Source organism: Macaca fascicularis, chromosome 4, assembly GCF_037993035.2.
Source record: "Macaca fascicularis isolate 582-1 chromosome 4, T2T-MFA8v1.1".
NCBI lineage: Eukaryota > Metazoa > Chordata > Mammalia > Primates > Cercopithecidae > Macaca > Macaca fascicularis.
The window spans coordinates 151,133,864-151,161,597 of record NC_088378.1 but is presented as its reverse complement, the minus strand read 5'-3'; the positions used below and the strand labels follow the sequence as shown (position 1 = coordinate 151,161,597).

The window sequence follows — 27,734 nt, the reverse complement described above, 5'->3', positions numbered from 1 at the left end:
AGAGACGGGGTTTCTTTCGTGTTGAGGCTGGTCTCGAACTCCTGAGCTCAGGTGATTTGCCAGCTTAGCCTCCCAAAGTGCTGGGATTATAGGCATGAGCCACCGTCCTCGGCCTTTTTTTTTTTTTTTTAAAGACAGAGTCTTGCTCTGTTGCCCAGGCTGGAGTGCAGTGGTGCGATCTTAGCTCACTGCAACCTCAATCTCCCGCGTAGTTGGGATTATAGTTACACACCACCATGCCCTGCTAATTTTTGTATTTTTAGTAGAGTCAGGATTTCACCATGTTGGCCAGGCTGGTCTTGAACTCCTGTCCTCAGGTGACCTGGCAGCCTCAGCCTCCCAAAGTGCTTGGGATTACAGGTGTGAGCCACCATGCCAGGCCAGAACTCCTTATTTTTGTTTTAAATATAACTACAGTACCACTTTTGCACTTAAAACAGTAGTTAAGGCTGGGTGCGGTAGCTCACTGAAATCCCAGCACTTTAGGAGGCCAAAGTGGAAAGATCGCTTGAGCCCAGGGGTTTGAGAACCAGCCTGGGCAACACAGCGAGAACCCCATCTCTACAAATATATATATATATATATGGATATATTATAGATATCTATCTATCTATATGTATAATATATCTATCTATCTATAATATCTATCTATCTATCTACCTATCTATCTATCTATCTATCTATCTATCTATCTATCTATCTATCTATAAAGATTTACATTTCTTTTGTAGCCAGGCATGGTGGCAAATGGCTGTAGTTCCAGCCGCTTGGTAGGCTGAGGCAGGATCACTTGAGCTCAGGAATTTGAGGCTGTAGTGAGTTGTGATTATGCCACTGCACTCTAGCCTGGACGACAGAGCAAGACCCTGTCTCAAAAAACAAAACAAAGAACAATAGCAACAACAACAACAAAATTACCAAGAGCTCCCCCCAGCCAAAACAAAAAACATCCTCAAACAGTAGTTAAGTCCTTCATATCAAATATCCAACTAGTGTTCAATATTCCAATTATAATTGGAATATAATTATATAGAGAGATTCTAACAAAAACAGATTTGTTTGGCATTTCAAATGTCCGAAGATGCCAGAAGTTTAATCTAGAGCAGTGGTTCTCAAAATTTGGTCCTAAGACCAGCAGCATCAGCATCACTTGCTAACTCGTAAGAGATGGAAATAATTAGACCCTACAGCTGACTGAATCAGTGGTTCTGGGAGTGTAGTGTTTTAACAAGCCTTCCAGGTGATTCCAATGCATAGTAGAGTTAAAGGAACACTGGTCTAAAGGAAACCAAAATTTTATGCTCTTTACACGCCCTATTTTGCATTTGTCTTTGTGTTTAACATCACAGCATATCCTGAGATGATGTGCTTACACACTTGGGTCACCAAGATGGGGTCCAGCTTTCTATTGCCTTCTGGGACCTGTGCCAAGCCACCTTCCATTTCTAGCTGTGGAGGGCAGCACACACAGACTGCTGCTGCATTAGGAAGTGTGTTGGAGAGCAGGGAATGGAAGTGGTGATCATGATTTTCTGGAGCAGTGAAATGAGAGATCTGGGTGTATTTGATAGGGAAATCAGCTTCTTTTTTAATAAGCATACTTATAAAGTTGTGGTCCTCAACTGCTGGCAGCACAGTCAAATCACTCAGGAGGGCTTTGAAAGATGCTGGTAGCCTGGCCTGACACCAAGAAATTCTGGTTTCACTTGGGTTGTGGGTGGGGTTAGGGGGTCATCCCAGCAACAGCGAGACTTAAAGGTGCTTCAGGTGATTCTAATTACAGTCATGGTCCAAAACCACTGGCAAAGACTTGTGTTTGGTTTGGGATTTCAGTTGGGAAACTAAGTTTAAAATATCCTGCAAGAATGCACTCGGGGGTCTTACCCTTCAAACAAGTAAGTGCTTTGCAAACTCTGGTTCTTAAACCATTAGCGACCTGGTTTGGGGGAGTTTTTTTCTGCCATCTCTAGCTCTTTTTGTCTGTTGTTCTGAGCTTCTGCTGACTCTTTCTGCAGTATTTCTGGCCCGTTTTTTTCTAGGTAAGGAGATTTGAATGTGGTTTGTCTACTCACCTGTAGGTGTCTTGGGCAGAATATGCATTTTTAAAAGCACACAAATGATACCCTCTTTCACCTTCATTTTCTTTCCTGTAAATGGCTATAGCTCCAGGAAATGAACTCGAGAGACTGATACTACATTTTGCAGTGCGAGGCTTTTTAATTTTTCTAAGACTATCAATGAGACCAGAGCCTTCCTTGCAGTCTCTGAAATTATGGAAAGGAAAGGTTGGGCTGTATTTGTTGGTTGAGTGTTGAAATAGTCCATGGAAAAAGGAAAGGGAAACAAGTCCTACTACTGATTTTCTTGGCAGGGTTTATCACCTTTCCGTCCCAAGTTTCTGGCAAGTGTGATTAGAAATTGACTTGCAGGATTTGCTCACACTGGCTTCCCAAGACAGTTTTTGCTTGCATGCTGCTGACTAGCAGTAGTTAATTTGCTATCTTTCACATGTGTTATCCAAAAATCACAGAACTCATTAGAAATGAACAGCATGGACCAGGCATGGTGGCTCATGCCTGTAATCCCAGCACTTTGGGTGGCGAGGAGGGTGGATCTTGAGGTCAGGAGTTCAAGACTAGCCTGGCCAAGATGGTGAATCCCTGTCTCTACTAAAAATACAAAAATTAGCCGGGTGTGGTGGCGGGCATCTGTAATCTCAGCTGCTTGGGAGGCTGAGGCAGAGAGTTGCTTTAACCCAAGAGGCGGAGGTTGCAGTGAGCCGAGATCACGCCACTGCACTCCAGCCTGGGCAACAGAGCGAGACTCTGTCTCAAAAAAAAAGAAAAATGAAATAAACAGTGTGAATTTGGCTGGTCATATTTGGAGGATTAGCCAGATGTAAATCTGAGTTGCACTTGGGAGGGTTCGTGGGCCTCAGTTAAAAATAAATAGAATCCCAGCCTTGAGTAGAAGCAGATTTTTTGTAAAAAGTGAAATATCTTACTGGAAAACAAATCTTATTTTTCCAATAGAAAATATGGGGAAGAAGTAAGCTTTTTTTGGTGCCAATGTTTATTTTATTTTGTGCCCTTCTTGCTGATGGCAGATGTGGCAGAAATAAATACCCAATTTCATTTTCCAAAATTGGAAAAATTTAACCAATTCAATAATTTATTGATTTTTAATTTATAGCAGAGGTTTTAAACCTGATTGGTTAAACTATTTAATGTGGCTCTTAGGAAAATAAACATACGTTTATGTATGTCCCAAACCATTTTGTGGAATAATCACCACACAATGGGTTATTGAAGTCGTGTGTTGGCCTTGAGGTTCTCTAATTCTTAGGACTTTTGAAAAGTGTTTCTCACTAAGAGAAATTGAAAAAGCTATTTTTCATGTGATTGCAATATATGATTTGTGTGATTGGAAAATTCCTTTTATCTGTTGATACGCAGACTCCCTGTGGCAATACCAAATACTCATATGTCACCTGTTTCCTTTTTTTTTTTTTTTTTGAGGCGTAGTCTTGCTCTGTCACCCAGGCTGGCACCATCTCGGCTCACTGTAACCTCTGCTTTCTGGGTTCAAGCGATTCTTCTGCCTCAGCCTCCCGAGTAGCTGGGACTACAGGCGCGAGCCACCATGCTTGGCTAATTTTTGTATTTTTAGTAGAGATGGGGTGCCACCATATTGGCCAGGCTGGTCTTGAGCTCCTAGACCTCGTGATCCACCCAGCCTCGGCCTCCCAAAGTGCTGGGATTACAGGCGTGAGCCACCATACCCGGCCATATGTCACCCGTTTCTAATCCCAACAAAACCTGTACTCAGAATGAATTCAAAACAAAACAAAACAAAACAAAAAACCCTTACCTTTGAAGAACCAAAAAAGGAGTTCAAATTTTATTGAAACTTTTTGTGTTTATCCTTTTAGATCACACTAAATCAGATGAGTACACAAACGCCAAGGAATTGATTCTTGAAAGTAGAGACGATGTTTCATGTGGACACATGAGTTAAAGATGTGCTAGAACTTCCCATGAGCTGATTTTGATCATTCTTTGTTCTAGCATCCCCAAAGCTTAGCTTAACACTTAATTATATATCATACTACCTTCTCTCTCTCTCTCTCTCTCTCTCTCTGTGTATGTATTATTTTCCACCAAAATGGCTATTTGTAACCTGCCATAGTAAAAGATCTGCTTATTCAAGACCAGGACAAGACTTTCCTTTATCTTGTCTTTCTGCCCATTGCAGCATTCATTTTTCTCTTCTTCTTCAGCAGTGAGATGACATTTATGATGCATCGTCCTACCATTCTCGGGATAAAGATAATTTGCCTGGTTAGCTTTTATTTAGTGATTCAAGAGAAATAGATGATCAGATCTGGCAGCAGACTGACTTTTCACGATTCATTGCTGAAGGCTTTATTCTATTTATTCTTTATTCTGTGAAGACCTCTGTTGCTGAAGGTATGAAGGATGTGGTGGTAATGGAAAATATTTTACTGATTGATTGATTTATTTTTAATTTTTTGAGACTTTATTTTTAATTTTTTGAGTCTCGCTCTGTTGTCCAAGTTGGAGTGCAGTGGCATGATCTCAGCTCACTGCAACCTCTACCTCCTGGGTTTCCTTGGTTTAAGCGATTCTCCTGCCTCAGGCACCTGAATAGCTGGGACTACAGGAGTCCACCACCATGCCTGGCTAATTTTGTATTTTTAGTAGACAGGGTTTCATCATATTAGCCAGGCTGGTCTTGAACTCCTGACCTTGTGATTCGCCCACCTCGGTCGGCCTCCCAAAGTGCTGGGATTACAGGTGTGAGCCACCGCACCTGGCACTGATCTTTATTGCTGAAGAGCTTTTCTCCCCTTGCAGGATCTTTGGTGTCAAGATACTATAAAATTCCAGTAAATATGACTGCAAGGAAGGGTAAAGAGAAAGAAAGAGGGACAAAATAAAGTACCAGAAGCAACTAGTCCTTTCCATATTCATGTCATGTCCATAAGATCCAAGAAACGGATATTGAAGTGGAAGAACCAGACTTTCTCTTCATTCCTATGATCTAATTAAATGCATTTTCACTTAAAAAAGGATAACAGTATTAGGTCTTAATGGGATTAACCTAACTGAAATTTATTTGGCTTTGCCTTGACAGTAAAGATTATGAAGGATCCACCTTTCATTTTGTGATGGTAGCTTCAGATCTGTAATTTTAGCTACATTCCATTCCTGTTGCTGTTCTACTTAAAATATCAGTTATCGGCTGGGCGCGGTGGCTCACGCCTGTAATCCCAGCACTTTGGGAGGCCGAAGCAGGTGGATCACCTGAGATCAGGAGTTCGAGACCAGCCTGGCCAAGATGGTGAAACCCCATCTCTACTAAAAATACAAAGATTAGCTGGGCGTGGTGGCAGGCACCTGTAATCTCATCTACTCGGGAGGCTGAGGCAGGAGAATTGCTTGAACCCGGGAGGCAGAGGTTGCAGGGAGCCGAGATCACACCATTGCACTCCAGCCTAGGGAACAAGAGCAAGACTTTGTCTCAAGAAAAAAAAGAAAAAAAAAATCAGTTATCAAACAAAACTTGTGTTTTGTATGGCCGAGACTTAGAATAGACTAGAGTTTGAGTATTTTTCTTTTTAGGTTTTTGAGATGATTAACTCTTACTGTTTTTATACTGAAATGAAGTCTGTTTAGTTAAAATAAAGAGGAATCTTTCTTTTATTTTCTGTGTTTCTTGGCTTCTTTCTTTCTTTCTTTCTTTCTTTCTTTCTTTCTTTCTTTCTTTCTTTCTTTCTTTCTTTCTTTCTTTTCAGTGTCTTAGGGTTTCTCTTGCTTAGAATTATCTAGATGAACTGTTTCTGAGTTCAGCTTCAGACTAGAGTATTTTTTCCCTTTAACTTTTTGAGGTGATTATCTCTTACTCTGTTTTTTATACTGACGTGAATCTCTGTAGTTAAAATAAAGAGGAATCTCTCTTTTATTTTCTGTGTTTCTTGGTTTCTTGTGTGTGTGTGGGGTTTTTTTTTTTTTTTTTTGTCAGTTTCTTAGGGTTTCTCTTGCTTGAAATTGTCTTGATGAAATGTTTCTGAGTCCGACTTCATTGATAACTACGTACTCCTCCTTTTCCTTTGTATGTGTTACAGGATTTCAGTAATATATACTTTTTATTGTGGTGAAATATACATAATATAAAATTATCATTTAAGCCATTTTTAAATGTACACTTCAGTGGCATTAAATACACTCATAATGTTGTGTGCAATTGTTGCCACTATTATCTTTTGAAAGTTTTCATCTTCCCTCTCACTCGTAAGTGGGAGTTGATCAATGAGAACACATGGACACAGGGAGGGGAACATCACACTCCGGCGCCTGTTTGGTGGGCGGGGGTGGGGGGTAGGGGAGGGATAGCATTAGGATAAATATCTAATGTAGATGATGGGTTGATGGGTACAGCAAACCACCGTGGCACGTGTATTCCTATGTAACAAACCTACATGTTCTGCACATGTACCCCAGAACTTAAAGTATAAAAAAAAAAATAAATTTTTCTTTCTCCCAACCTGAAACTTTGTGCCCATTAAACACTAACTCTTCATTCTTCCCTCCCCGCAGCCCCTGGCCACCACCATTCCACTTTCTGTGTATGAATTTGACTACTCTAGGTACCTCATGTAAGTGGAATCATGCAGTATTTTTCCTTTTGTGACCGATTTTTTTCACTTAGCATAATGTCTTCAAAATTCATCCATGTTTCGGCATGTGTCAGAATTTCCTCACTTTGTAAGGCTGAAGAATACGCCATGGTATGGATATCTCACGTTTTGTTTATTCATTCATCTGTCAATGGACCGTTGGGTTCTTCCACCTTTTGGCCATTGTGAATACTGCTATGAACATGGGTATGTAAATATCTATTCAAGTCCCCATGAAAACTGTCTTTGTGATTAATTATTATTATTTTTTGAGACAGAGTTTTGCTCTTGTTGCCCAGGCTGGAGTGCAAGGGCACAGTCTCGGCTCACTGCAACCTCTGCCTCCTGGGTTCAAGTGATTCTCCTGGCTCAGCCTCCCAAGTAGCTGGGATTACAGGTGCGTGCCACCACACCTGGCTAATTTTGTATATTTTGTAATAGATACGAGGTTTCACCATGTTGGTCAGACTGGTCTCGAACTCCTGACCTCAAGTGATCCACCTGCCTCGGCCTCCCAAAGTGCTGAGATTACAGGTGTGAGCCACTGTGCCCAGCTGTCTTTGTGATTAATTAAAACACCCTGATGCTGATTTAGATACGGATTTAGCAACTTTAAATATTACGATATTAATAATAGCCATTAATTAATAATAAAGCTTTTTATGTAGAGTGATTGGAATGAGTTTGTCAGGTATGAGTTATAAAGGCCTCCAGAAGCATATAGGGAAGGTAAACATATGGCAATGAGAACCCTTTTATAAACACACCTGGCTGGATACCATGACCTGCTTAAGATCTGTGTTTTGGAATCATCATTGAAAAGAAATGTAGCTGGGCATGATGGCTCATGCCTGTAATCCCAGCACTTTGGGAGGCCGAGGCGGACAGATCACTTGAGGCCAGGAATTCAGGACCAGCCTGACCAACATGGTAAAACCCCGTCTTTACTAAAAATACAAAAATTAGCTGGACGTGGTGGCGGGCACCTGTAATCCCAGCTACTCAGGAGGCTGAGGCAGGAGAATCACTTAAACCTGGGAAGCGGAGGTTGCAGTGAGCTGAGATCACGCCACTGCACTTCAGCCTGGGCAAGAGAGTGAGACTCTGTCTAAAAAAAAAAAGAAAAAGAAAAGTTGCTGCATGACAGCCTGACATCTGGGAAAGTTAAACTATAAAATGACTTGCAAAATTAACATCCTCTGGTTAACCAAAATCCTCAAAGCAGAGGGCAATCTGATGTTTGGGATGTGAGTCCCATTCTCTAGAGGGTCAGGCTTACCGCTCGGAAAGCAGATTAATACTGCTAGCACACACCACCTAAAGATACGCTTCCCATCCTTACATTGTTGATGTTTTCAATGTTTCATCTATCTGTTGTACTCTTTCAAATTCCTTAAGCTTAACCATAGACAAGCTCCTTCTTGGAGTTAACACTATTTATCGAGTATATACCGTATGACCAAGCTATATATTACTGCTGGCTGATGTTTCTTCATACTTGGCCCATGTTAGGCACTGCCCTAAGCCCTTTACATGTGTTGTTAGTTATTTAATTATTCCAACATCTCCATGTGTTTGATACCAGCAAAACTTCATTTTACAAATGATGAAAACGAGACACAGAGAAGTTATCTTGTTCAAGGACACAGGAATTGGCAAAGCCAGAACTTGACTCCAGGAGTCTGACTTCAGACCATGTATCTTTTTCTTTTCTTGTTTTATTTTTCTTAGAGACAGGGTCTCGCTCTGTTGCCCAGTCTGGAGTACAGAGCAATCTTGGCTCACTGTAGCCTCAAACTTCTGGGCTCAAAACTTCCTCTTGCCTCAGCCTCCTGAGTAGGTGTGTGCCACTACACCTAGCTAATTTTTGTTTAAATAATTTTTTTGTAGACATGGGGTCTTGCTGTGTTGTCCAGGCTGGCCTTGAACTCCTGACCTTGGGCAGTCATCCTGCCTTGGCCTCCCACAGTACTGGAATTATAGGCACAAGCCACCACACACGGCCCCCATGTACCTTTGACTTCTATGCCATGCTGACCTGCATTTTACTGTTGATCAAACTGGTGAAACTTATGAAAACGCTCTCTAGAGGATGAATTCTTTTTTTTCTTTTCTTTTCCTTTCTTTCTTTCTTTTTCTTTCTTTTCTTTCTTTCTCTCTTTCCTTCCTTCCTTCCTTCTCTTTCCTTCCTTCCTTCCTTCCTTCCTTCCTTCCTTCCTTCCTTCCTTCCTTCCTTCCTTCCTTCTTTCTTCTTCTTCTTCTTCTTTTTTTTTTTTTTTTTTGAGACAGACTCTCACTCTGTCACCCAGGCTGGAGAGCAGTGGCATGATGTTGGCCCACTGCAAACTTTGCCTCCTGGGTTCAAGTGATTCTTCTGCCTCAGCCTCCTGAGTAGCGAGATTACAGCTGTGTGTCAACACACCTGGCTAATTTTTTATGTATTTTTAGTAGAGACGGGGTTTCACCATTTTGGCCAGGCTGATCTCGAAATCCTAACCTCAAATGATCTGCCTGCCTTGGCCTCCTAAAGTGCTGGGATAACAGGCATGAGCCACCGTGCCTGGCCTCTAGAGGACAACTCTTTTTAAGGTAAATAACAGAACTTTTAAAGTCAGGAGGTCTCTGTGTCTGTCTAGGAACCCATGCTGTATTAAGTGGTGACAAAGTAGTTTGGAAGTTTAGCACCAAAGGACTAAGGTTTCTTGGGAACACAGTGCACTTTATTCCACCTTTTAAGGTAAACATACTTCAAAGAAAAGGACATTTTAAAAAACCTTGCTGAAGAGTTTTTAAGGAATGTAATATATTTTTTAAAAAGGTATTATCACTTCTTTATTAATTCATATTTGGCAAAGAACTTTCTAGAAGTATTAGGAATCAGCCTCACTCAGAAATTTGATGTTAAAGGTTTGTAAAGAATATCTACTTATGCCCATTCATAATTAATAGAGATTCTTCTTTTTCTTTTAAGGTTAAAAATTTTTTCTTTTTAGTTATTTCAGCTTTATTCAGGTTGAATACAGGTGTTCCAGCCAAATAAAGTAAGGTAAGAGGGGTGAGAGGGTTTCAGGCAGAGATAAAAACATGTAAAAGGACACGAAGTTGTAGCATGGTCTGGCCAGCAAACTTTAAATAGGAGGGGAGTCCATTATAATGGAAGGAGCAGGGGCTTAGGAAAAGGTTTAAAAAATTAATTATTCTTGAGTCTTGGTTTTACCCTCTGTGAAAGGAGATAATTGTTGCTCTTTTGAGGACTAGAAATAATTTTTTGTTTGTTTGTTTGTTTGTTTGTTTTTTTTGAGACAAGGTCTCACTCTGGTCACCCAGGTTGGAGTGCAGTGGCGCGATCACAGCTCACTACAGCCTCAAACTCCCAGGCTGACAGAATCCTCTCCCCTCAGCTTCCCAAGTAACGAGGACTACAGGCATATGCCACCATGCTCAGCTAATTCTTAAAATTTTTTTGTAGAGATGGTGTCTTGGCTATGTTACTCCCGCCTTATGCAGTCCTCTCACTTCGGCTTCCCACAGTATTGGGATTATATCAGTACAGGTGTGAGCCACTGTGCCTGGCCACAAATAATGTATTTAAATTGTTCAGTAATGGACCTGACACCCAGGTTTCCACATTGATATTATCATTATGTTGTTATCAGTTTTTTTCTTTTTGTCTTTTCATTTGTTTTTCTGAAAAATATTACATTACATGGTTCAAAACCCAAAAAGTGTAACATTCTCTCTTTCGTCTTTGTGCCTCATCTGTTAAGTCCCTTCTTACTGGTCCCTGCAGGTAACCACTGTCCTGTTTCTAATGTAGCCTGCATTGTCCCCTGATGCTCTGTGGGAATATGAGTATCTCTTCTGTATTTCCTGCTTTTACACAAAAGGTAGCATATTATACACATGCTTCAACATCTTCCTTTTGGTTTTCACTTAAGTATACATTTTAGAAATCTTTCCATGTCACTTTATAAGAGGCTTCCTCTTATAAGCCATATATATTATTTTTTTTTGGACAGAGTCTCGCCTGTTGCCCAGGCTGGAGTGCAGTGGCGCGATCTCGGCTCACTGCAACATCCGCCTTCCAGGTTCAAGTGATTCTCCTACCTCAGCCTCCTAAGTAGGTGGGATTACAGGTGCTGCCACTGCGCCCACCTAATTTATTTTTATATTTTAAGATTCAGGTGGCCAGGCACGGTGGCTCACGCTGTAATCCCAGCACTTTGGGAGGCCGAGGTGGGCGGATCGCCTGAGGTCAGGAGTTTAAGACCAGCCTGGCCAAGGTGGTGAAATCCCGTCTCTACCAAAATAAAATAAAATAAAATAATTAGCCAGGCATGGTGGCTGACACTTGTAATTCCAGCTACTTGGTAGGCAGAGGCAGGAGAATTTCTTGAACCTGGGAGGCTGAGGTTGCAGTGAACTGAGATCGTGTCATTGCACTTCAGCCTGGGAGACAAGAGCAAAACTTGGTCTCAAAAAAAAAAAAGAAAAAAAAAGAAAAGACTCATGGGTAATTGCAGTATAGTCCAGAGAGTTCCCATGTGCCTTCACTAAGCATCCGCTAATGTAATACCTTACATAACCTTAGTACATAGTCAAAACTAGGAAGTTGACATTGGCATAATGCCATTAACTCAGGTAAGAGACCTTATTTAGATTTAACTGATTTTTACATGCGTTCTTTTTTTGGAAGGGGGTGTACGTTTTTCTACAAAATTCTGTTATCCTTGTAGATTCAAGTAGCCATCACTATAATTGGGATACAGGAACTGTTCCAGCATAGAAAACCCAGCCAAATATCTTACCTTCCTAGGTGCGAGAATCCTATTTCCAACTTTTAAAATTCCCTAGGGGCCTGAGTACTTAATGGGTGCTTAATAACGACTAGTTGAAACACTAAGTAAAAAACAAAATAGAACTCACAGCTGAAAAACAGATGAATCAAGATAATTTAGAAAATAATAAAAAAGTTAAGACTACTTTCTTAATATGAGCTATTCAGGGTGACTAAGTGATGATTTATAATTTCTCTTCATGGAGTCAGAACACTTAAAAGTGCTAATGATCTGAAATAAAGCTTCTCTAAAACATAACTTTATTTTTCAAAGCAATTCTACTATTTATAATATTATGTTGGTATGATGAAGTTTGTTATCCCTAGTTGACAGAATAGGACACTGAGACTAAGAGAGGAAAGCAAGGTCGGGCACGGTGGCTCACACCTGTAATCCCAGTACTTTGGGAGGCTGAGGTGGGCGGATCACCTGAGGTCAGGAGTTCGAGACCAGCCTGGCCAACATGGTGAAATCCCCATCTCTATTAAAAAGTAAAACAAAACAACAATAAAAAAAGTACAAAAATTAAATTAACCGGGCACGGTGGCAGGTGCCTATAATTCCAGCTACTTAGGAGGGTGACGCAGGAGAATCGCTTGAACCCAAGAGGTGGAGGTTGCAGTGAGCCGAGGTCGCACCACTGCACTCCAGCCTGGGTGACAGAGTGAGACTCTGTCTAAAATAAATAATAATAATAAAATAATAAAAAGTAATAAAGAGAAGAAAGAAAGCTAACAGTGAGTACCAAAGATGGCTATTTCAGTAGGTTCTTCTAACAGCCGTATGAGGTGGACGTTGTTATTTCCATTTCAAAGAAGAGAATGTGGACTCTCTGAGGTCCAGTAACTTGCCTGTGGTCAGTTTATGTCAGAGACAAGATTCCAAATCCCGCATTCTCACCCTCACTCCACAATGAATGTTTTCCTCAAGAATAAAAGTCAAATAATTCAGGCCAGGCATAGTGGCTTATGTCTGTAATCTCAGCACTTCAGAAGGCTGAGGCAGGAGGATTGCTTGAGCCCAGGTATTCAAGACCAGCCTGGGCAATAGAGTGAGATCTTGTCTCCACAAAAAATAAGACAAGTTAGTGGAGTGTGGTGGCACATGCCTGTAGTCCCAGCTACTCCGGACACAGGAGGATTGATTGAGCCTGGGAGGTAGAGGCCGCAGTGAGCGGTGATCACACGCCACTGCACTTCAGCCCGGGTGACAGAGAGACCCTGTCTTCAAAAATAAAGACAGAGTCTTTAAATAAGTAAGTTACATAAGAATTCAGGTTGCTTGTCTCTGCCCCCTGTTTTTAAAAAAGTGTCGGTGGTAGTGGTATCTTAGTACATTACCTTCTTATAAAGGATAACGTACTATAATAGTTAATATAAGTGGTTGAGGGCTTTGAAGTTAGCCAGACTTCTCTCCAAGTACCAGCTCAGCCACCCTCTAGCTTTGTGGACTCTGGATGTGTTGCTTTATTTATTGAAGCCTCGTGGACTCATCTATAAAATAGACAACCTGGTTGTTCTCCATCAGGTTGAGGGAATTCAATGGAATGAAACCTGGAAAGCACTTAGCAGAGTGCCTGGTACATACCAGTCATTCAATAAACAGCAGCTGTTAGTGTATATGAATCTATGGACTTCCCACTTCTGAGATCAAAATATAAGCAAATAAATACTTAGATTGTGTTATGTGCAAAGCCACATACTATTGTTGGAATTAATGGAGGGACACAGTGATTTATTTTTTTTGGACTTAAAAATACTTGTCAAAATTTTGAATGCCATCTTTTCTATAAATTTTTTAAATTCATCAGTTAAGTTACTATATTTTCAAATTGAAAGGGTGCCACTTTTTGTTTTTTTCAAAGTTCCTGATTTTGGGTTTAAATGAGTGGATTTTCCAAAAATGAAGGATTTGAATTAGATCTTACTGAGGTGCTGGCAACCCCATCTCTATTTTATTTACCTGGACATATTCATTACCTGAGAAATGGTCAGGTGGAGAGGCAGCTGATATGGATTTGTGTGTGTGTGGTGGGAGTGGGGGTGCTTGCTGCATACAGCTTTCGTTAATATTAAAAGATAACTGCGTACACTCAACAGGCATTGCGATTACAGTCACATTCTCCTGTCATCCAGGGAATGGCGCTCGGCTCTGCCTAGCATGATGTTTGTTTGTTCAGGGCGAGACTAATGGTTGAGGTATTTGTGAGAAGCATTTGTATCACAGTGACAGACTGCAGGGCGCTCTTTCCTGTGTTACAGATTGCTAGGAAATTGGATAGGACCTCCCATGCCTTCCCTCAACACAAGCCTGTGACATACATGAGAATAGCGGTGGGGGTGGGGTGGAGAGCCAGGGACCCTGTGGAAGTGAGCTGCATATCCCATAGGCCTGGAACATCCAGCCTGCACATAGCAATATAGAGCATCCTTGGCACTGCATGGAAAATGGACTGATACTCTCTTGAAGGCCTCTTGGAAATCTCAAAGTAAGTGAAGAAAGAGGAAGAAAGATAGCTTTGCTTGACAGTTCTCATCAGAAGCCTAAATGATATAGTGTCATGCTGAAAGTTGGAGGCTGGATTGGTGAGGTTGGAGTCAGATGGGGGTAGGATAGTGGTTCTCAACTCTAGATGAAAATTATAACCTCCTGGAGGCCCATTGAAGGGTGTTGTCTTTAACCTCCCAGGTGATTCTCCTGTACATCTGGGATTAAGAGCCACTGAGATCCACACCCTGATGATAAAGCAAAGCAAAACACCAATGAGGGCAAATAAAAATCCGGAAACAACCCACAATGGATGAATAGGTCCCGTATTTCCTAATGAGGCCACTGGCCTTCCCAGTTGGCTGAAATTTCTCTCTTCACATTCTGAAAATGGATCCACTGGGCAAATATCCTGTTGATAGCTAAGTCCACCCAACTGCATTTTCTAGTGTGTGGGATATGGCTACTCTGCTTGCTCCAGAGTGAGAAGCAGGAAGTTCCCTTTGGAATCATTATTTAAAGGCTCCCTGGGACCTCAGGCTTTAAACAGAAATATATGGTGCATTCTAAGGGGTATTGTGTTTAACTATTAATAATTGTTCCTTTCATATGAGAGATATTACTGTGTAGGGTGGACAAAAATCCTCTGAGAAAACCATGTGTTTCATATTTACCATGAATAAGTCTTTCCCTCTCAAAAATCATAATTTGGGAATCATTCTTTTCCTGTGAACACTGGAAAGTTTTTTTTTTCCTCTCTTTTTCTTCTGTTCTTTTAATAGGAACTGTAATAAAAGCTCCCATTGGGGAAAGCTTTCATTTTGACGTGATGCAGTCAGTGGCTCTCTCTCTAGGAAGGCCCTGGAAAATGCATTGCTGCATTTTTCTCTGTTGCACGTGTCTTTTCCCCCCTTAGCTTCCTGTCCAAGCACGATGTCACCCACATGTCATCCGTACATCCCAGGTCCCTTTGCAAATGGAAACTACGGAAGAAACAAAAATTGGTTGGGTGCATAAAATCTATTTCAGGAACATCCTAAAGGGTGTATCTTAGAAGCACTAAATTCCAAAGGATTTGCTGACATTTATTGTTCTGCTTCAAATTATTAAATGTCTTTCTGATCACATGATGCCATGTTTTGCATAGTGTGACATATCTGTCCTCTTTTAAATGCATAGGAATCTACAACAATCTCATTTTACTGGTGGGTTTGCTGAAGCTTTATCACAAGACAGTCAGAATGATTGATGAGTGTTCTTCAGGTACGGAAATGCTGCCAACCTGTTTTGTATTTTGTCTTACTAAGAGTTTTGCTCCTTAATTTTCTATTTCAGTTATTTCAGTTACGAATAATCCCTTTTCATGCTAGTAGACATAATCACATTATAAGGGATTTAAAATTTGTAATTTCCCAGTAGTATTTCTTACAGCGTAAGCATTTTTGGTTCATGTACGATTCTTCTCCTTTTATTTTTTAACATGAGGAGATATCATAGGCCAATGTTAAGATTTCCTAATTTTAATGTTAAGAGCTACGCACATATTCTGGGAAAGTAGAGAAGTTAAAGAGTGACCAGACTTTACCTGAAATGGTAGGAATAGGAGACACGCTGTTCCATGATGTACCTTGACACGGTTTTTAAAAAGCAACATTTGAATTATGCCTGAGAATCTAATGAGTTTGGTTAAAAGGAGATCTAGTAAGCCAATATTCATTTCTGCCTCTCCCCCTAGATTCCTCCAATCATGTTTGTTTCTGCATCTTTTTTTTTTTTTGAGATGGAGTCTCGCCGTGTCACCCAGGCTGCAGTTCAGTGGTACGAACTCGGCTCACTGCAAGCTCCGCCTCCTGGGTTCATGCCATTCTCCTGCCTCAGCCTCCCGAGTAGCTGGGACTACAGGCACCTGCCACCATGCCCGGCTACTTTTTTTGTGTTTTAGTAGAGACGGGGTTTCACCGTGTTAGCCAGGATGGTCTCGATCTCCTGACCTCGTGATCCACCTGCCTTGGTCTCCCAAAGTGCTGGGATTACAGGCGTGAGCCACCACGCCTGGCCCTGTTTCTGTGTCTTCTTAAATTTAGAGACAGTTAGCTCTGTGTGTGTGTGTGTGTGTGTGTGTGTGTGTGTGTGCGCGCGCGCGCGTGATGGAGTCTCACTAGGTTGCCCAGGCTGGAGTGCAGTGCCTATTCACAGGTGTGATTATGGCACTCTACAACCTTGACTTTCTGGCCTCAAGTGATCTTTCCTCCTCAGCCTCCTGAGTAGCTGGGATTACCAGTGTGTGCTACCATGCTCAGCAGTTTTTAAATTTTTTTTTGGTAGCTATTTTTTTTTTTTTGAGACAGAGTCTTACTGTGTTGCCCAGGCTGGAGTGCAGTGGCATGATCTTGGCTCACTGCAACCTCCCAGGTTTAAATGATTCTCCTGTCTCAGCCTCCCAAGTAGCTGGGACTATAGGTGCCTGCCACCATGCCTGGCTAATTTTTTCTTTTTTTGTATTTTTAGTAGAGATGGGGTTTCGCTATGTTGGCCAGGCTGGTCTTGAACTTCTGACCTCAGGTGATCCGCCTGCCTCGGCCTCCCAAAGTGCTGGGATTACAGGCATGAGCCACTGCGCCTGGCCTTGGTAGCCATTCTTGTAAAGCACTACATATCTGTCTCTGACTGAACAGGCTCAGAGATGTAGATAAGTTGGCCTCATAGAAACCTATTTTCAAGTTCTTCATGTCAGAAGCCCAAGGGAGTAGAGGACAGCGATATATCTGGAAAGTGAAAACATGTAGCTGTATTTTTTGGGCCAACATAAAACTACATTTGAATATAGTAAATTCTCAGATAACTGTGAGCCATGGCCAACCAAAAGCACAGCATATACAAGGAGCATGTGCCAGGTAGACCTTGAATGATCACGTTTAACTTTGTATCTCTAGAACTTGTGTTTCATTTTTTTTGAGACAGAGTTTTGCTCTTGTCACCCAGGCTGGAGTACAGTGGTACAACCTCGGCTCACTGTAATGTCCACTTCCCAGGTTCGAGTGATTCTCCTGCCTCAGCCTCCCAAGTAGCTAGAATTACAGGCATGTGCCACCACACCTGGCTAATTTTTTTTTTTATTTTTAGTAAAGACAGAGTTTCACCATGTTGGCCAGGTTGGTTTCGAACTCCTAACCTCAGTTGATCCACCTGCCTCGGACTCCCAAAGTGCTGGAATTACAGGCGTAAGCCACTGTGCCCAGCCCCTCCCATAGTATTTTGAGTGGAACATTGCTCATAGAAGAAGTCATATCCTTTTTGGAGTTAGGATGTACATTTCATTCGGTCCTTCCACATACTTAAAAGGTTCTCCGCATGCTGGTAGAATATGTGGTATTGCTCAGTTGATGAATTATATGATTGTGGCAGTTTGAATATATAGATATTATAGATGTTGTAAATAGTTTTGTTGTCAGATAGGCAGAGTGAGCTAACTATTTTAAACTAGCAAGAATATTAACTTTAACAGGAGGTTTCTGATTGGTGGCTAAGGCTGTTACAGCTATGTCAGTAATTTTTAGAAAAGATAAGCTGAAAGTATTACTCGTTTATATTTATAAATCTAATCCTATGCATAAGCAATGTTGAGCATTGCAAGCATTAATCCCGTGGTACTTGGTGTATAAAGGCCATGTGGAGCTAGACCTGGAAACACACTGTGTACTCATGTCCTATTGAATCTGTGGGTATTTTTCCGCCTTTGGGAGTTCATTTTTCCTGATGGTTCTGGGGGCTCACTGAGATGTAAGAGTTTTAGATTCTGGTTTCTTCGCCGAAAGACAGCAGAGTTCAAATTAGGCTCATGGACATTCTTGCCTAGTTGCCAATAATTCCTTACACAGTAATGATGGAGGTGAAAGAACACCGAGCAAGCCAAGGGCAGGGAGGGGAAGAGAGGAATCTGGAAGAATTCAGATGGGCTTTCAAGGCAATTAATGTCGATACATTTCCTGTTTCCCACAAGTCGGTTAAGTTCTAGCATCAAACCTAAAAATAATTGGTTTTCTTCCTGGAATGGACCATTTGGCTGACAAGCCTTACCTCAGCTATTAAATCCCACTGCCTAAGCCTTAGATTGGGAATTTAAAGTCCATATCGATGGGCGCTTCCAACTCTTATTTGATTCTTGCCTGCTCTAACACTCCTTTTATGCTTAAATAGCCCTGGAAATGGGGAAGGAAAAGTCAGAAGGAAGAAAATCAGATTTCCAACTTAGATTTCCCTGATTCAGAATTAGGAATTGATTTAATGGGATCTTACCTTCTTTTCTCTTAATTTGAAGAGAAACAGGGTTGTGTATGGGAGTTGTAAACAAAAAAGAACAGTGGAACCTACATTGTAGCAAGGATATGTGACACCTATTTGAGACTAGGTGTGTTTTAGAAGTACAATTTTGGCTGTGCATGGTGGCTCACACCCGTAATCACAACACTTTGGGAGACTGACGTGGGCGAATCATGAAGTCAGGAGTTCGAGACCAGCCTGGCCAACATGATGAAACCCTGTCTCTACTAAAAATACAAAAATTAGCTGGGTATAGTGGCGGGTGCCTGTAATCCCAGCTACTTGGGAGGCTGAGGTAGGAGAATCGTTTGAACCCAGGAGGCGGAGGTTGCAGTGACCTGAGATTGCACCACTGCACTCCAGCCCAGGAGAGAGAGTAAGACTCCGTACCCACCTCCCCGAAAAAAAGTACAGTTTTTGGCCGGGCGAGGTGGCTTACGCCTGTAATCCCAGCACTCTGGGCTGATCACCTGATGTTGGGAGTTCGAGACCAGACTGACCAAGGTGGAGAAACCCCATCTCTACTAAAAATACAAAATTAGCCTGGCGTAGTGGCGCATACCTGTAATCCCAGCTACTCAGGAGGTTGAGGCAGAAGAATCGCTCTAACCCGGGAGGTGGAGGTTGCAGTGAGCTGAGATCGTGCCATTGCACTCCAGCCTGGGCAATAAGAGTAAAACTCAGTCTGAAAAAAAAGAAAAGTACAATTTTTATACCAATGATCATTACGGGTATTTTTTTTTTTTTTTTTTTTTTTTAAGACGGAGTTTCGCTCTTGTTGCCCAGACTGGAATATAATGGCATGATCTCAGCTCATTGCAACTTCTGCCTCCCGGGTTCAAGCGATTCTCCTGCCTCAGCCTCCCGAGCAGCTGGGATTACAGGCATGCACCACCACGCCCGGCTAATTTTGTATTTTTTAGTAGAGATGGGGTTTTTCCATGTTGGTCAGCCTGGTTGCAAACTCTTGACCTCAGGTAATCTGCCCGCCTAGGCCTCCCAGAGTGCTGGGATTACAGGTGTGAGCCACTGCGCCTGGCCTTTTTAAAAAAACTTTTTTTTAGATGGAGTTTCAGTCTTGTTGCTCAGGAGTTGCACCTGGAGTGTAGTGGCACCATCTCAGCTCACTGCAACCTCCACCTCCTGAGTTCAAGTGATTCTCCTGTTTCAGCCTCCCGAGTAGCTGGGATTACAGGAGCATGCCACCACATCCAGCTAATTTTTGTATTTTTAGTAGAGACGGGGTTTCATTATATTGGACAGGCTGGTCTTGAACTCCTGACCTCAGGTGATCCACATGCCTCGGCCTCCCAAAGATTACAGGTGTGAGCCACCACGCCCAGCCACTTTTATCTTTTTACCTGGCGAAAACTAAACAACTTTTGGCATTCTACACCTTTCAAAACATTTCAACTTTTTTTTTTTTAATTTAAATCACGGAATTCAGATGGGCCTTCAAGGCAATTAATGTGAGTTAGGTCATATTGAACTTGCGTTTAGAGATATGTAAGGACTTCGATTAGTGCCCATCTTGTGCCAGCTTATATTTCCAGTTTAGAATTGGCAAAGGACAACATGTTATAGCACTGGTCTTAGATGAGTGCTACGTAAAACCTGAATTTATTTATTTTTCACGATTAACTGAACTGTGACATCAGTATCAATTCACATTCTTTGGTGACAGTTTAGTCATTTGAGAAAGGGTTTGAGAGGCTTTTTAGAAGAAAAATTCATGCACCTGCAGAGTCTCCTCTAACACAGAACCACCTCACATTGAGTTTTGAAGCTAAATGATCATTCCGCAGTAATTACAATTAAGACCAGTATATTACAAAAAATCAGTTTACCAAAAAGAACTTTAAAGACCACGAAGAACTAGGCCGGGCGCAGTGGCTCACACCTGTAATCCCAGCACTGTGGGAGGCCGAGGCGGGTGGATCACCTGAGGTCAGGAGTTCGAGACCAGCCTGACCAACATGGTGAAACCCCGTCTCTACTAAAAATACAAAATTAGCTGGGCGTGGTGGTGCATGCCCGTAATCCCAGCTACTTGGGAGGCTGAGGCTGGAGAACAGCTTGAATCTGGGAGTTGGAGATGGAGGTTGCAGTAAGCCAAGATCATGCCATTGCACACCAGCCTGGGCAATAAGAGTGAAACTCCATCTAAAAAAAAAAAAAGGCCAGCTGGGGACTGAGGAGCAATTTGGGGTTATGTTGATCTCCTTGGGCTGGCAGAGTCTCTGGGCAACAGAGTTCATGCAGCTGGATCAAGGTTGCACCCTGTAGTTTCTCTTTCCACTTGGACAGAAATGGAGGTGTTGGGCCTATAATCTGGTCCTTGCCCAAAGCCAAGTTAGTGTTATGCAGTATTTCTGTTTTGAACACATTTGTCCTTATTTTCCCTTTTCTCTTCTTGCCCACTCGTAGGGAAAAAAATAATCAGAGGTACTTGCTTGGGTGGAGCCACTCTTTGATTGCAATGCCCCAGGGTTTTCTAGGTTAACAAATTGGAGCTTTCCAGCCGGCTGAGTAGGGGTGGGCTACAGCTGCTCTACCCCGACTTCTCATATTCCTTTCCTTCCCACTCCAGAGAAAGCAGAGGTCCGGTTGTTGAGTTTGGAGGACATGCTGTTTTGGGGAGCCCAGGGACTGTTGACCACAGCTGTGTCTTTTTGTGGAGAGGAGTTTCAGCATATTCTTGGAAGGTGTGGGATGCAAAATATACACCTTTTAGTTGAGTACTTTTGTAACATAGCCCTGTGTGCCTTAGAGCTCAGAAACACTGGGGAAGGAGGATGGGGTAGATGGATGTGAGGGTGAGGATGGATGGGGAGGAGGCGCAAATCTCTTGGGCTCCATCAGAGCAGGAATCAACATCCCAGGAAGCAGAGACAAACCCTTTGGCTTCTGTCCTTGTGCTCTATGGGTGAATCAGAAAGGACCGTGGTCAGTTACGTGGGAGTGCAGAAAGCCAGCCAGCCAGCACGATTCGCCTTGGGATGACTTTTCATGCTGCCGCCTCCTGCTTCTCTGCTGGGGGTGTGGAAGAAACAGTGTGGGATGTGGGCGGTTTTCTGCTGCAGTTTATTGAACAAACAGCTGCCCTCCTCCATTTCTCTCCCTCCCTTACCCCCAGCCCGCCCCATCCTTCTTGCTGGGGCAGGATATAACCAGGCTGTAAACTTTGGCAGTGGGGGAAGCTTGCTAATACTTTCTGAAACAGCAACTTTTTTTTTTTGGCATGGAACTGTTAGTTCAAAGCTGGAAACAGAGTAAATAAAATCTGATCTAGTCATTCTAGAAATGATTTGTATCAGTCCAGAAAACGGCCAGAGTCCAGTAGTTTGAATCTAAAAGAGCTGAACTAAGATAAGGTAAGGAGCCAGTTTTGTAACCTGGCAACCACATGCCCCAACTTGAAAGCCTGTTTGCTGCTCTTCTTTTATTATCATAACCTCTTGAACAGAATACGCCATTTGAAACGACAGTAAACGCTTCTCAGCGGATAAGTTTATGACCTAGTTTTTGACCAAGAGCCCTTATGGGATTGAACGGCACGGGGAAGAGCAAAGGACCTCGGACACCATTGGCCAGAAGTTCTGTGCAAACCAGGAGCTCGGGGCTCATTAGAAGCCCGAGACATTAAGCAGCAGCTGTTTTATGGTGTGAACTTTTGCACAGAGGATTTCAAGAGGCTAATTCTCCTCGGAAGTCTGTTTGCAAAGTGGTTCTTTCTTGGCTGTTGCTTCATCCTTCTTCAGAGGCCTATTTTCGCTCAGAGCGTGAGCATTTCATGCCAAACCCAGCTATGACCTTGTGGCTGCTGAGCTGCCCGCATGGCCTGACCCCACAGGTCTTGGGAGGGTGTGCGCGGCAGAGCTAAACCAGGAGGGAGAGTCTATCTCAGCTCTGCCGGCTCTGGGGCTGGTCGTACCCTGCAGACTTGGAGTTGAGGACTAGAAACACAGGGGGATGTTACAGAAGGAGCATGTTCCTTTAGCCACTTTCCTGTTTCATAAACTGGATGCTGGGCCCTCCATCCCCTCTCCAGCTTTTTTCGTGAACTCTTGCACCCACTCTCAGCCTTCCCCTCTGCACTCTTATTAAATCAACTTGATTTCTTGTTCCACTTAACATGGGAAGGTATGTTTTTCAAGGAGAAGTATGAGAAATGAAAATGTATCCAGCGTTTACTAATGGTGGTATAGGCCTTAGAATATGGTTAACAAAATTTCTTCCTCCTTTCTTTTCTCTTCCTTCTCTCTTTCCTTCCTTTGAAATTGTTTTTCTTTTTATCCTCTCACTAGTATTTGCTTTTCCAGCAAAACTACTCAACAAAGCATACTTAGATATGTTTTAGAAAGAAAAATCATTCTCTCTAAAGAGCACTGTTAAAGGCATGATGCAGTCTGGGGTCCATGAGAATATAAAACACAGAATTTCAAGGGCCAAAGTTAACATTAATTATCCATTAACATTATTAATATTAGTAATAAAACTTACTGAAATGATTGGGTCTCATTTTTATATTTCACATTTCTTTTTTAGGAATGTACATCTTATATACCACAAAAGATATACCTATTTCTGTTCTTTTATCATTAATAGACACATGAAATCTATATGCAAAAAGATTTTTAAATGGGGGGAGGCAACATTCCTATCTCTATCTAATAGAGAAAGAATTATATACATGAAAGTGCATGAGAAAATAATATGCAACATTACAACTGCTTAGGCAGTGTTTTACATTTACATTTAAATTTAATTTACATTGGAAAATATGAAAGGAAAATACAAGATTGCATGTGCAATATTATCTATGCAAAAGTACACTGTCAAGTGTTTAGAAGGAACCATGCCAGAGAGTTTATAGTAGTTGAATATGGATTATGGATTATGAACAGTTATTTTTATTTTTAATTTTTTGGGGGATGGAATCTTGCTCTGTCACCCAGGCTAGAGTGCGGTGGTGCGATCTCAGCTCGCAACCTCTGCCTCCTGGGTTCAAGCAATTCTCCTGCCTCAGCCTCCCGAGTAGCTGGGATTACAGGTGCCTACCACCACACCCAGATACTTTTTGTATTTTTAGTAGAGATGGAATTTCACCATATTGGCCAGGCTGGTCTCAAACTCCTGACCTCAGGTGATCCGCCCGCCTCGGCCTCCCAAAGTGCTAGGACTACAGGCATGAGCTGCAGCGCCAGATTATGAGCATTTAAAATTATTTTCTTTTCACATTCTCTTTCCTCAGTTTTCCACAATGAGTAAGCAAATCTTATATAATTAGAACATCTAACCTTTATTAAAATACTTTAATAAGGATGAGAATGTCTTTCTCTCTGCTCTACTTATTTTTGTGACATGGTTCATATTAATATAGGAATTACAAAACTTCAAAAAGTTATTCTTGTTTTAGGTCTGTTCATATTTGCAAGGCTTTCAATTTTATTTATAACTCATCCCACTTGGGGCCCGCCTGGGGGCTGTGGGTTTCCTCCCAGAGAGCTCTACTAAGAGAACAGGGCATTTCTTGCCTACTGTGGTAGGCTCCTTCATCTTCTCCTTTTTAAATAATTATTTTGCTGGGTGCAGTGGCTCACACCTGTAGTTTCAGCACTTTGGGAGGCTGAGGTGGGAGAATGGCTTGAGCCCAGGAGTTCTGGACCGGCCTGTGCAACATAGTGAGACCTTGTCTCTATTAAAACTTTTAAAATGGCCGGGCACAGTGGCTCACACCTGTAATCCCAGCCAGCACTTTGGGAGGCCAAGGCAGGCAGATGACCTGAGGTTAGGAGTTCGAGACCAGCCTGACCAACATGGAGAAACCCCGTCTCTACTAAAAATGCAAAATTAGCACGGCATGGTGGCGCATGCCTGTCATCCTAGCTACTCAGGAGGCTGAGGCAGGAGAATTGCTTGAACGCAGGAGGCAGAGGTTGCAGTGAGCTGAGATCATGCCATTGCACTCCAGCCTGAGCAACAAGAGTGAAATTGCATCTCAAAAAAGAAAAAAAGGAAAAAAAAAATTAGTTGAGCCTGGTGGCACGTGCCTCTAGTTGCGCCTACTCAGGAGGCTGAGGTGGGAACGTTCCTTGAGTCCAGGAGGTTGAGGCTACAGCGAGCCATGCTCACACTATTGCACTCCAGCCTGGGCGACAGACAGACCCTGTCTCAAAAAATATAAATAAACAAACAAACAAACAAACGAATCTCCTCATTGCTCAGTGATTCTTTTTCTTTGGCGTAAAGGACATGCTCTTTTACCCTGCTCACATTATGTTTCTGGTTTTTTTCCTTCTGGGATTTTGCCCTCACCGCCATTGTGGTGTTGCTGCCTGTGTTCCTTTTTCCACCACTGAGGAGATGATCCCTGAATTACTTTATTGAGGATGACTCACAATCAGGGAGCAACAGGTTGCCAATAAAGTTAATAGTGCTTCTTAGGGACCCCATTTGTGGCAATAAAATTTGCAACTAGGCATGAGAAATTTCAATTTGCAAAACAGTGTTTTTAATTGTTCAGCGATGTCTTTAAAATATGGCAAATTAAAGTCATTTATGAACTGCTGAGATTTTTCTTACCAAAAAAGGTGCTGCCTAGAAAGCATTTTTCAGCAGCGATGCTCAGTTGTTGGCTTAAACATTTGCAGTCTGAAATGATGAAACTGTCCTTGACACATAGTACAGAGGGACATGTTTCTTCCATATCTTGGTTGGGAGAACCTTTGAACTAGAAATGGTACCACCCAGGTTGGTGAATTGAGTAGATCCTTTAGGTACTGATGTATTTTAGCCCTGGATCCACCTTTTTATGTGCTACGTAATGGAAATGAAATGAAAACTATTTGAGTTAACTTTTCCTTGCTGCCCCTACTTTTATTTATTTATTTATTTTTTTGTTTTTTGAGACAGAGTCTCACTCTGTCACCCAGGCTGGAGTGCAGTGGCGCAATCACAGCTTACTGTAGTCTCAGCCGCCTCGCTCAGACAATGCTCCCCACTTTTTTTTTTTTTTTTTTTAGATGGAGTCTTACTTTGTCCCCCAGGCTGGAGTGCAGTGGCACGATCTCAGCTCACTGCAACCTGCACCTCCCAGGTTCAAGCAATTCTCCTGCTTCAGCCTCCCGAGTAGCTGGGATTACAGGTGCCTGCCACCATGCCCGGCTAATTTTTGTATTTTTAGTGGAGATGGGGTTTCACCATTTTGGCCAGGCTGGTCTTGAACTCCTGACCTTGTGATCCTCCCGCCTCGGCCTCGAAAGTGCTGGGATTACAGGTGTGAGCCACTGTGCCCAGCCTTTTTTTTTTTTTTTTAATTCTAAAAGCACACATATTAGAAATTAGAATCTTATGATGGATGGACATCTCTCCCCTTTTTCCTGTTTTCCCAGTTTTCAACGGTTAGGGGGAAAACAGTCCCCAGAGTTTTTATGGTTTCTCAACTGATAACATGTGGTGGGATAGCATATAATGTGTCATGTATATATTTCTGTTTCTTGCTTATGCTTGCATTTCTTACTTTCTTCCTGTTCTGTCTTGATGTTTCCCTCCATCTCCTGCTCTATCCGTAAGTCCTTTCCAAGGTGCGTGTCAATAAATATCTGAAATTAGTGCCTATTTGTGATGTATTTCATTTTGTGTCATGCTTTATAAGTTCAAAATTCTGTAACAGTGACCATCAGTTGTTACTCTTGAACATATCAGTTATTTCCAAAGTACTCTTTGTTAGTGGATAATCAGTGAATGTCTGGGACTGAATGAAGATATTCTGGGTAGAATCTGCAGTACTTTATACTTAAAAGGGAATTGTAGGAACACTGAATTACTAACTAGATGAATAGCATAGCAAACCATCCACTGAAACCTGACAAAAGTAGCTCATTTGGGGAGTGAGTTTCGGAGAGTCACTCTGCCTCTGTTCTGTAGATTGTGGCAGATAAACATGATATAGTATATACATTGTGTGTGTGTGTGTGTAGGTGTAATACTATCTGTTTGAAATGACAATGTAAAACAAGCAGGAGACCTTTTAAGACCAACAAGGAGCTTCCTTTATCACTAGTGATTCTCGCGTAGAAATAGAGCTTAGAGAATCTACGATGAAAACACTGACCCAAGTCCACACTCTAAAGTCAGACTTCCAAAGTTCAGCCCTTGTCCTTGTGAACCACTTAACCTTTCTGTACTTTCATTGCCTTGTCTGTACAATGGGAATGCGGCACAGGTAATTGTAAATTCTCTACTCTGAATGTCATCTGGGTAAGTCCCGCCTGACTGAACTTGTGGATCTTAAAGCTGACCTGTTCCACTGCAGGAAGACCTCGGAGACCATTCCCCGTACAGATTTTGGCCTTGCCACCGTCTGTCTCGGGCAAGTCATTTTAACCTCTCTGACTTCAGTGACTTCCGTTGTGAAATGAGATGATGGTGCTATGTGATCTTTTCCATTACACCTCAGGCCAAACGATAGGTCCAGGCGTAAGTCCTGCTTTTTTTTTTTTTTTTTTTTGAGACGGAGTCTTGTCCTGTCACTCAGGCTGGAGTGCAGTGATGCAATCTCGGCTCCCAGGTTCAAGCAGTTCTTCTGCCTCAGCACCCAGAGTAACTGGGATGACAGGCGCCTGCCACCACACCTGGCTAATTTTTTTTTGTATCTTTAGTAGAAACAAGTTTCACCATGTTGGCCAGGCTGGTCTCGAACTCCTGACCTCGTGATCCACCGCCTTGGCCTCCCAAAGTGCTGGGATTACAGGTGTGAGCCACTGCCTGGCTTTCTACATGAATAGCCCTGTTGAACGAGTGAGAGAAGGGACAGGGACACACTGGGCATCTGCACTGTGTGGGATGTTAGGTGGTTGGCCTTCACACTGCTACCAACTAGACAGGGGTAGGCAGTACACTCACTTCCTTGATTCCAATCACCTTCATCCTTTTTACATCCTACCTACGTGATTTTATTACTTGCCAAAAGCAGAGGACATTTCTGGAAGAAAAATAATCCATTGTGGCCGGGCGTGGTGGCTCACGCCTGTAACCACAGGACTTTGGGAGGCTGAGGCAGGCGGATCACGAGGTCAGGAGATCAAGACCAGCCTGGCTAACGCAGTGAAACCCCATCTCTACTAAAAATACAAAGAAATTAGCTGGGCGTGGTGGCGGGTGCCTTTAGTCCCAGGTACTCTGGAGGCTGAGGCAGGAGAATTGCATGAACCCAGGAGGTAGAGCTGGCAGTGAGCCGAGATCGTGCCACTGTACTCCAGCCTGGGCGACAGAGTGAGACTGAGTCTTGAAAAAAGAAAAAAAATCCATTGTAACATAAAAACAACACCCCGGGGGCTATTTGTTCTTGTTTTCCAGCAGGAAAACCTTGCCCGCTTCCCTGCTCA

The 27,734-nt window shown here is 42.4% G+C and overlaps 1 protein-coding gene across 41 annotated transcripts in view; it reads left to right on the top strand.

The window, feature by feature from the left end:
- LOC107129614 (uncharacterized) overlaps positions 1–27,734 on the top strand; it is a 487,674-nt gene that overhangs the window by 119,748 nt on the left and 340,192 nt on the right. The window lies entirely within an intron of this gene.